Raw genomic sequence first — 10,046 nt, forward strand, 5'->3', positions numbered from 1 at the left:
GGACGAGTGTCTGTGACTTCCTACGGCGTGACAGCGGGAGGGAGGGTGGGTGGAGACTGTGCACGAGTGTCTGTGACTGCCTACGGCGTGACAGCGGGAGGGAGGGAGGGAGGGTGGTGGGGCGGAGGGAAGGCCGTGGTAGTGTGATGGGTGATCATGGTGTTGGGTGATGCGTTGCGACGAGTGATGGTTTGGTGTGGCGAGTTGGACTCTTCTCTCGCCACCGTACCGAGACAGAAACGATACGAGTGAGACGGTAGCACGAGACGGATAAGCTATTCGATTGTCGAATCGAATCGTGACGCGGAATCATGACAAATGTATCGATTTGCCTATGGGTTGCTGCGATATGGATGTTGAACTTATTTCGTGCCGTATGTCGCCTGACGTGCTAATTTGAGGTTGCCGGCGAAGGACAACAAACTGAAGGGAAACAAAAGCTGTTCTGAAGCAATGCATTTCCAATCTGGATTTAAAAGTGCATAACATGAGCGTCCCTGTGAGCGAAGGGCGATGTGTCGTGTCATGGGTGACGGCAGAACGGCTTCTGTGGTGGGTGACGAGCGTGCGTCTGATGTGTGAAGAAGGTGTGAAGGTCTGTGTGCCCGATGGCCGATGTCCTATGCATCGTGAGTCGTGGCGTGTGCGATGAGTGACGGTGGCCCATCCATCCTGTTCGTCAAGGGACACAGCGATCCACCCTCCCTGCCAGGGATTCTTCCTTTGTTCTCTTCTGTTGAACTGCACACATTGTAAATAATCGCATGATTTCACGCATGTATTGTGAATGTAAGCATCGCATCTTGTTGACTTGTCTTTGTTCTTGCCTAGAAATACTGGTGTAACAAATGCTGCTTGAAGACATTGGACCCTGAAAAAAAAATTCGACTTCACCCTTAGGTGGACAAGGAGGGATAAGAGTCTACTCATTGGTCTGTGCGTTCGTTTTATTCGCCACGTAGTGCGTACAGCGAGCAGCAACGTGCGTGTCTGTGTGCCGGCCTGCGACGTTTCACACGCTGCGTTTTGGATGAGCTTCCTCGACAGGCCGGTCATCTTTAGGGTGGAACTAACACCGATAAGCGGCGAGGTTTTTAAATCGATCGTTCCCCCCTTCCCCCCCCCTCTCCCTCCACACGCACGTGTAGTCGAGTCAACAAATGAACACGGAAAATCAAAAATACGGGGAATTGGCCGAAACTTTCGGAAGCATTGACCTCTTGAAAAAGTCCCGAGTCTCAAAGAAGCTTCCCAGCCTCTGTCAAATGGAGGACACCTGCTTTTAATCACACTTTGCAAGCGTGTTATCTGTTTCAGTAGCAGTAATGTCATTACTTGACACATGTAAGCTGACTCCATTATGTGCCCACACGTTTAAAATTTTAGGGGTAAAATTACAATGGTGTACATGAACAGGCCACGTACATAAGATTACTCATGCTACCCTCTTCGGGATAATTTACAGCCTACTTTTAATTGTATGACCTACCCAAACAACGGGCGTAATTCATATTTTCAGCCAATGAATCTACCTGGGACATTTCTTGGAAGTATATTAAAATATAACAACAGGTTTTACCCTTGATTTGAAGCTTTCGTGACTGCAGGAATCCATACTCTTTGGTTCTTTCGGTAAAGTCACCACGGAGGGTGAAAAAATAATAGATCACGACGTTTCGATCGCAACAACAAGCTAAAGACGGTCGCTTGTTGTTGCGATCGAAACGTCGTGATCAATTATTTTTTCTACCTACGTGGTGACTTTACCGAAAGAGCCAAAGAGTATAGGTTTTACCCTTGATAATAGGTTTTCCCCTTTCTGCCAATTTAACAGTTGTGTTAAGATATTAAAACACCAAACAAAATCCCTTTTGAAGGAATCCTGTCTGCATGAACCACACATTCATGTGGCGAACATACAAAAGAAAAAAAAACATGCTCTAATAATGATTTTAAGTTTTCGTGACTGCAAGAAATCATACTCTTTGTAAAGACACGTAGATATAAAAAATATTTTATTTTTCCATCTACGTGACTTTATCGAAAGACCCAAAGAGTATGAATTCCTGCAGTCACGAAAGCTTTAAATAATTATTAGAGCAAGTATGCTCTAATAATAATATTAACAATATTAGAGCAAGTATGCTCTAATAATAAATGCATTCTATTTTAAACTGATTGGTCCACACCAGAGACAGCTTTCTTTAGGGCCTCGTCTCAAAGTGTTAGGAGCAGAGAACGCCAAAAGACGACCAGCACAAAGACAATGCCACTATGAGGATATTTATAGCTCGGGGTGAGCAGCTACAATATGCTACAATAAGATTCCTTGAAAAATCGATTATATTTGGTGTTTTAACATCTTAACACAACTGTTTTATTGGCAGCAAGGGGTAAAAATATTGTTAAAATCTGCCTGCTGTCAACACAAAGCCACGTTGTGGACAACGAGATGTGTGGATTATCCACGTTGTACCAGGATGTCACCCCTCAATGCAGTGTCCGGGACAGACCCACGTCATGACGAACCCGTAGATACACGACCACCATTACCACCACCATCATCATCATCACTACCACCACCACCACCATCATCACTATCATCACCGTGACGATCATCGCCTGTGCGATCACACAGCGTGTAACGTAGCGCAGAGTTCACACTCAAACACTCGCTCGTTACGTTGAATGACGTTGCCAAAGCACACACGCGCACATAGTCGATGCAATGCGCCCTTGTAATTTAAAAGGCGAGTATTTTGGCATTTCGATGGGCATTATTTTAAGTGATTATTACTTAATTTTGGCATTCAGTGTCGTGTTTTCGTTTCCGCTAGGTGTAGCTACGTGAATTCCAAGTCCGAATATTTGTAAACGAAAACACGAATCCCTTCCCACCTTATGAGTTCGCGGATAATTTTCACCAGGGGCTTCGTTCGGTGGTTCGTGACCCCGAACAAATTATTTCCGCTCCCTGCACACCACATCCAGTATACCTATCGCCGTGGCTGTGGGTACTGCTCGTCACGTGGCCGCCTCCTTCAATGTGCCAGTGACCCGCAAAAAAGCTCAGCGAGAAACGAAGTTGTGCTTGCGCTAAACGACTCGCACACACGTGGATCCCATACTCACGAATGAGCGGACAAGCACACACGTGGCGCGAGGCGTGTGACCCGTCACTCGATGTTAAGTAGCCTGGTAGTCAGTTTCACCTTCGTACTTAGCGATTGAATGACTTCTCTCGTGTGAGAATCGCGAGTGGACTCATGAATTGCTACTTTTCGTTTGACATTAACAACGGGTAAATGCGGTGGCCTCCAGTGACCGTAGGGGGGTGGGGTCACGTGAACCCATTAAGTACAGCACAACATTGGTTCTTACGCAAGGGCGATCTGTTCGCGCGTATCGCGAGCCAGAAGCTTCGATACGAACCCATGAATGAATGCATCATCATCGTCGTCGTCGTTCGCTCACATCTCTCCACTGCTGGATAAAAGACTTCCGAAACTGTCCGCTACCTCTCTCAGTCTGGCGATGGCAACGATCCATCTAGCCCAGTGGGGGGGAGGTGTCAGCAACTCTGTGGATCCAGAGCCACGCGCGGCTCTTCAAGCGACTGACTGCTTCGTGCCGTTATTGGCTCTGGACTCGCCGTATCGTGTTCACCACCACCACCGCCGTGCATAGCGGCTCTTGTTCATATTGAGTTGCTTATATATTTTTTCATATATACCAAATTCGAAGAGAATGGATCTTCTTGTTATGCTCGTTGCCGACCCCTGATCTATCTCATGCGCGCGAGCTGATTTCATCGCTTCCATCTCTCCGGCGTCTTCTCTCATTTGCTTAATGCTGTCCCGATGACCTAAGCACGTGACGATGAATGCCACCCCTCGATTTGATGGGCTCGTCACACTTGGCATTGCAGCGCATGGAGAGGCTACAAGTCAGTTAAAACAAGTGGGCTTTTAAGCGACCAATATTATTCATAACAAATGCTTTTTGGGTAAGATCGCGCAAATGTTAAAATCGGAAGCACGAAGACGTCTACAGAATTCTGGCAAAATCGCCCGATGAGGCTTGGTTGTAATTACGAGCGAAACTTCGTATTCAAATTGTAAATGTATTGGGTTTACTCTCCAACACACCGGTGTGCTGAAGTAGCAACAATCTGTGATTTGAAGCTTTGGTGACTGCAGGAATCCACACTCTGTGGTTCTTTCGGTGAAGTCACGTGGGTAGAAAAATAAAATACAACAAAAAAAGGTACATTTTGTTCACGTGACAAGCCTTACTAATTGGCTGTGTCGGGTGGTGGTAGGTTAACGACACATTTATATTTAAGCGATTTAAACCCCCCAAAAAAACCTCGATTCTTACCCTCACGATTCAATTCGTGTATCGCGACCATAAGAATACATCTGAATCGATCGTGACATCGCTTCGTCGATACACGCCAAATATTATTTCAGGGTGGAGAAGTGGCACAGTGGTTAGCGCACTGTGCAATGAATTCAGCGAACCTGGGATCGATGCCCGGCCACGGCTTAAACCCCGTCTTGGCCTTCCACTCCCCTAACTTCAGCAAGTCACACCGACAAGGCCGGTGAAGTATGATCAATCAATCCCCCCAATGGAAGCAGTAATCCAGCAGTGGTTTGACGCAGCGCTCCGGATCATTCTTCAATTTCAGCCAATCGCCGTCCGAGTTGGCGACAGCGATCTGTGTGTGTGTATCACGCTTGGGAGATGCTCTCATTCAGCAGGGCCGTTGGAATGTCGGCTGACGTTGGATTGTTTTCAGTGGCGTATTGGGTGTATGTCTGCATGTCTGTGCGTATGTGTGTTGAACTTCTGTTCGCGTGCGTGTTCTGTTCGCGTGCGTGGTCTGTTCGCACTCAGTGTTTGAGGTCTCTGGGTGGCGTGTTCCTGGTGGCTAAAACCAGCACCGTACGGCATCTGCCCCTGGGTCTCTGTGTGTATCTCTGTCCGATTGCATGTCGGTGTGTCTCGCTGTCTGTCTGATCGTTTATCTCATAATCAACGTTTTTGGGTTTAGATGGCGTTATTTATAAATGTGTCGTAACCCTCCACCACCCGACACGGCGAATTGCCCGATGATGCTGGATGCAATTACCAGCGAAACGTCGTACTCAAATTGTAAATGTTGTGTTTTCACGCTTCAACACACCGCTGGGCTAAAGCAGTGAACTATTTGTTTTTTTGTCAACGTGACACTTTTTTACTGATTGGCCGTGTCGGGTGGTAGAGGGTTACGACACATTTATAAATAACGCGATCTAAACCCAAAAACGTTGATTATGAATACTATAGGTCGCGAAAGCCTACGTGTTAAACTGAGATCGTTTATCTGTCTGTTAGACTTCGTTTCCACATAGCTTTTGTGGTTGGTAATCGACTAATTTTTGTAATTGATCTTAATGCTATGTAATTGAAAGCTAATGTGCCTGCAGAGCTGACTTCACCGCATGTGTCTAATCCATGATTTTAAAAAAAGCTTAAACTCCACTGCACCTTTGTTTTCCACATCAGCCTTCCCTGAACAATCACCGAGTGCCTTGCATGATTATTAATTAAGTGGCGACACAGGGGGACATCGGATCGAAACGAGCGGTCGCCCAAATTAACTCCGGAACTCCGATAGAAGTAGGCGGCCAGGGTGAAATTAAAATCGTAATTTTAGTCTTCGCGAATACCTATCTTAATCTCCACGTCGGCGTGGTGTGCCTCTGTCGATAGATCTTGGGCCAACACGTTTGATCTCTCCTAACAAAGTGTCTCCGTTTTGCCCCCAAATTGTTCCGCGGAGAGACATTGTTGCCAACAAGGAGACGAGGCCTAAAATTTATGGGATCTGTGGCCTGGGCGCAGAGCCACTACGGGCTGCCGTGAGCGTCTGGGGGCACCCCCAACATTGTCAGTCGTTAGACAAAACCCCCCAAAAAATCGCGGTACGACTGGGAAAAAAAGGTATCCGTGGTTGCGCTGCTGCGTATACCTCTGATGCGCGTTTCGTTCGGCACAGCGTCCCCGACGTTTCACTCCACGTGCCGGGGAACGTCTTCAGTGCTCATGCAACGCAGTTGGTGAAGAAACCCCGAGCACGTGGAGCGGGATCGTAGGACGTCATGGGGTACAACCACAAACAAAACAACAAAACAGCGGAGAGAAATAAGCATCGTCTTTTTTGAGCCCGCGCTGTTCTCCCCGCAACGAGGCGACGGGACCAATGGCTGTGCCGATGACGGAGACTTGGAAATACACAACAGCGCGCGAGCAATCGTCTCAGTACTGAGTCACTGGTAGCGGAGATCTCGTATAGTGATCAGAGTTAGAGCAGTTCCAGTTAGTTAAACAAGTGCTTCATACGGTTAAGTCTATAGGCGTCTACCATGTTCCCTGTTACCCACAAGACTCCATCCCGAGCTGGGCACCGCCGTGTGGCGGCAAATGCCCTCCCGTGCCACGGCTGTCTCACCGAGCGCCTGTAAATAGTCTAGAGAGTGTTACCTTAATTTATTTGCGACGCTTTGAATGAATCGTTTCTGTAGTGGAGGAATGCGGAGCGGGGTTTTTGTGCTGTGGCTGTACAGTGCACGCGCTGACGCGTGTACGCTCGGACTCGCGCGCACGCAACCGCGCGCGCGCGCGTGTGTGTGTATGGTGTATATTTCCCAGAAAACATTTGTCATAATTATTTATGCGTAGAAAGTTGGTTTAAGAGAATGTAATTTTTTTACGCAATGTTCTTTTCATTTATTTTTAGATTTTTTTTTAATAAATAGCAAATAAAAAAAATGCAGTGCATTCGTGTTCATGCATATGTGCAAATGACCCTTTTTTTTGCGACGAAAAAAAATCCCAATTTTTTCCCTATTGCACGACCAGCCATCAGGCGATGAAACGACCCACGAAAGCGGATATCACGCAGCCACCTCTGAGACTCCTTCAGGTGACCTCTGGTCCAAGAGGTCAAGGGCAACACATTCGCAACCTCTCCGCACATGAAACTAACGTTCATCGCGTGACAATACAACTGACATTTGAATTCTCTTTGCTGGATTCGATTTGCCACATTAAGTCGGAGAACCAAATGATGGTTCTGCACGAGCATCACTCTTTAGCTTTGCGGTCATTTGGCGACCCGGCTGATAACCATCAAACTCACTCCGCTTGGGAACCCGGTTTAGTCACAGGCGAGGGTGGCAACACCTTTGCGAAATTACGGTTCAATTGTTTTTTCGAGTCCGAAATATGGAAGAAATAAAAATAAATATATCGTACCGTGCAGTCCTGCCACCCTCGGTCCACAGGTGGCTGGCACGGTCCCAGGAACTCCGCGCCGTGACCTTGACCACACCGCTGTCCAGCTCGCCGTGGGGGTGTTTTTTTCGTCGTTATCTTTTGTTTGTCGTTACGGCATGAAAATGAAGACGCTTGCCGTCGGTCGATTCATAACCAACGGCCTGAGGGTGACAATAAGGTTTGACGGGTTGACTGTCACCGCCGCAGATGTGAGGAATGCAGGGCTTGTCTCGCTCCATAATCACTTTGTGAAGACTGCCGAGCCAAAAAAAAGGCCCTGTCGCCGAATTACAGAGTTCGTCACCACTGATGCCAACGTTTTGGCCCGCGGTGCGGTTTAATGGTTCGCGTTGCGGCCATAATTAAATCTCGGGGCGAGGGATAGGTATTAATTTTCTTCGGGTTGATCGCTTTTTTTTCTTACTTTCTTATTCCATTTTCACATCTGGTGGCTCAGGCTTAAACATAATCACATCAACATTGCCACGTTAGAGGCTCGCGTGAAATTTTGACGGAAAAGACATCTGACTTTAAGAAAGAAAAAAAGCCGGGTGTCCTGGCAAACGATGTTAATGCAGTGCTTTGGTAGTCGAGGGTTTGTGGGTTACGCGGATATGTGCAAGTCCCACGTCTGCTGGGCCGTGAGGTGGCTGAGATATGTCAGTACAGCAAGTAGGTTAATCAAACAACACATTAAGAAAAGCACCTCTTACTTAAAATGGAATTGGCCAAACATTCAATTGCCTTTTTTAAAATCGTAGTTGCTGAGTACAGACCCAAAGGTCCAAAAGCCAAGCGGCCAGTAACAAACAGCACGATTGAAAGTGCCATTTATAAGAGTTCACAGAATTTTTTCAAACTTAACTATCTTTATTTTAACAGGTAAAGCCCTCTGAGTTAAATATCACCCTTTTTTTAGAAACGACCTGGCCACAAATGATTGCTCATCAAAGTGGCTTAACACGTGGACATGTATAGCAGCCACAGAGTCTCAACGCATGTTTCTAAATCCGGAGGGAACAATGTGGAGGACCCGAGGAAAACAAAATCCACGCGACCACGGGGAGAGACACGTGCAAACATAGAGGCGTCACGTTCAGGATCAAACCCACGACCTCCTGTATACCAGGCGAGGTAGTTAATATCTGGCCACCACGACAAGATAGTTGAAAGACGCAGGAGGAGTGCTGCTCTTACAAAGCCTTGAGACATAACGCGGCCTTTACATTGCTACGAATAGGGTCAGTTCGGGTCACGTAACCAGAATATGTGTCCACACCCAGTACACCTACATCCAATATATCCATCTCGCAATGATGGATGTGGCAAAAGAGTCCACGTATCTCAAGTCTACTCCGGCAAAGACGAGACACCCCCCCAAAACAAACATAAACAAATTAATCACCGGACACGATATGACCGATAGTATTACAATCACACGCCAGCGGGACTTGCTTGCCAATTTTTTTTTTATTTATTTACCAGCGAAGCTTTTAAAAAAAAGAGGCTCAGGATTGACAGCGTGAGCGACACGTGGAATGAAGACGCGCGGAGGCACGAGTTCTCGCAGGTTTCCCCTGGCCGGCGAGATTGCTCCACCGTGGCTCCCGGCGTGAGCACAATCCTTACCACCCCCCCCACCCCCCCACGGTGTTGACTCCGCGTGCCGAACGCGCATCGTCATCATAAGGCGCTGACGAGTGGGGAGCGGTGGTGGAGTGGTTAGCGCGATGTGCCACGAACCCGGCGAGCCGAGTTATATTCCCGATAAAGGTCAACACCGGTGACGATTAGCTGAACCGGTCCGTGGCCTCCCCTTAGGTCGACTCAGACTCAAATGAGTGCCCGGTGCGGTGTGTAAACATCGCCCACGAGGGAGACAAAGGCGGCCGGGTGTGGTGCTGGCCACCCACCCCCTCGTGTGCCATTCTAGCCGCTCAGAGCACTTGCCCCAACAGTCTTTATGAGGCTACATGGGGGATCTTTGTCTTTGGTGTTTGACGAGAGGCAGTGGAGGCGCGCTGCTACCCTCGGGCGAGAGTGGGGAGCGCTGGGGCCCTCGGGTGACAGAGACGCGGAGCAGAGGCACGAAAACAACGCACGGGCTCCACCAAACTCTGACGATTTGATGTGACGATGATAGCCACCCCTTGTGTTCTCGGCGAGGATCAAGGCCAGAAGGACGGGACGCAGCGGGCACAGGTTACACGTGAACACAGCAGCAGCAATAATAAAATAAAAGACAAAAAAACATTGATATTGTGGAGAACTAAACTTTGAAACTATGAAACAAAATGTACATTTTTGTATTTTACCGCATAAGGTCCACTGGGCTATGTATCTCTTGTTCAACAGCGACCTGGCCACAAATGAGAGCTCAACGACGTGGCTTATCATGTGGACATTTATAGCAGCCAAATACTCTAAACGCACGTTTCTAAATCTGGATGTAACAATGTGGAGGACCAGAGGAAACAAATCCAATGCGACCACGGGGAGAACCTGCAGACAGCAGACGCCAGGGGTCGGGATCGAACAACCCACGACCTCCTGTATACCAGGCGAGGTAACTAACGTCTCATCACTGTGGCGTATTTCACAGCCGTAAACGAAACACACACACGAATTTAAAGAAAAGTGCCAACAATGTGAAAGCAAGAGGCGTCAGAAATGAAGTTAAGTACATGTGCAAGTCATCTTTGTGTTTTGGTCTAATCGGG

This window comes from Lethenteron reissneri, chromosome 21 (genome assembly GCF_015708825.2).
Source record: "Lethenteron reissneri isolate LAM-NWPU_2019-01 chromosome 21, ASM1570882v1, whole genome shotgun sequence".
NCBI lineage: Eukaryota > Metazoa > Chordata > Hyperoartia > Petromyzontiformes > Petromyzontidae > Lethenteron > Lethenteron reissneri.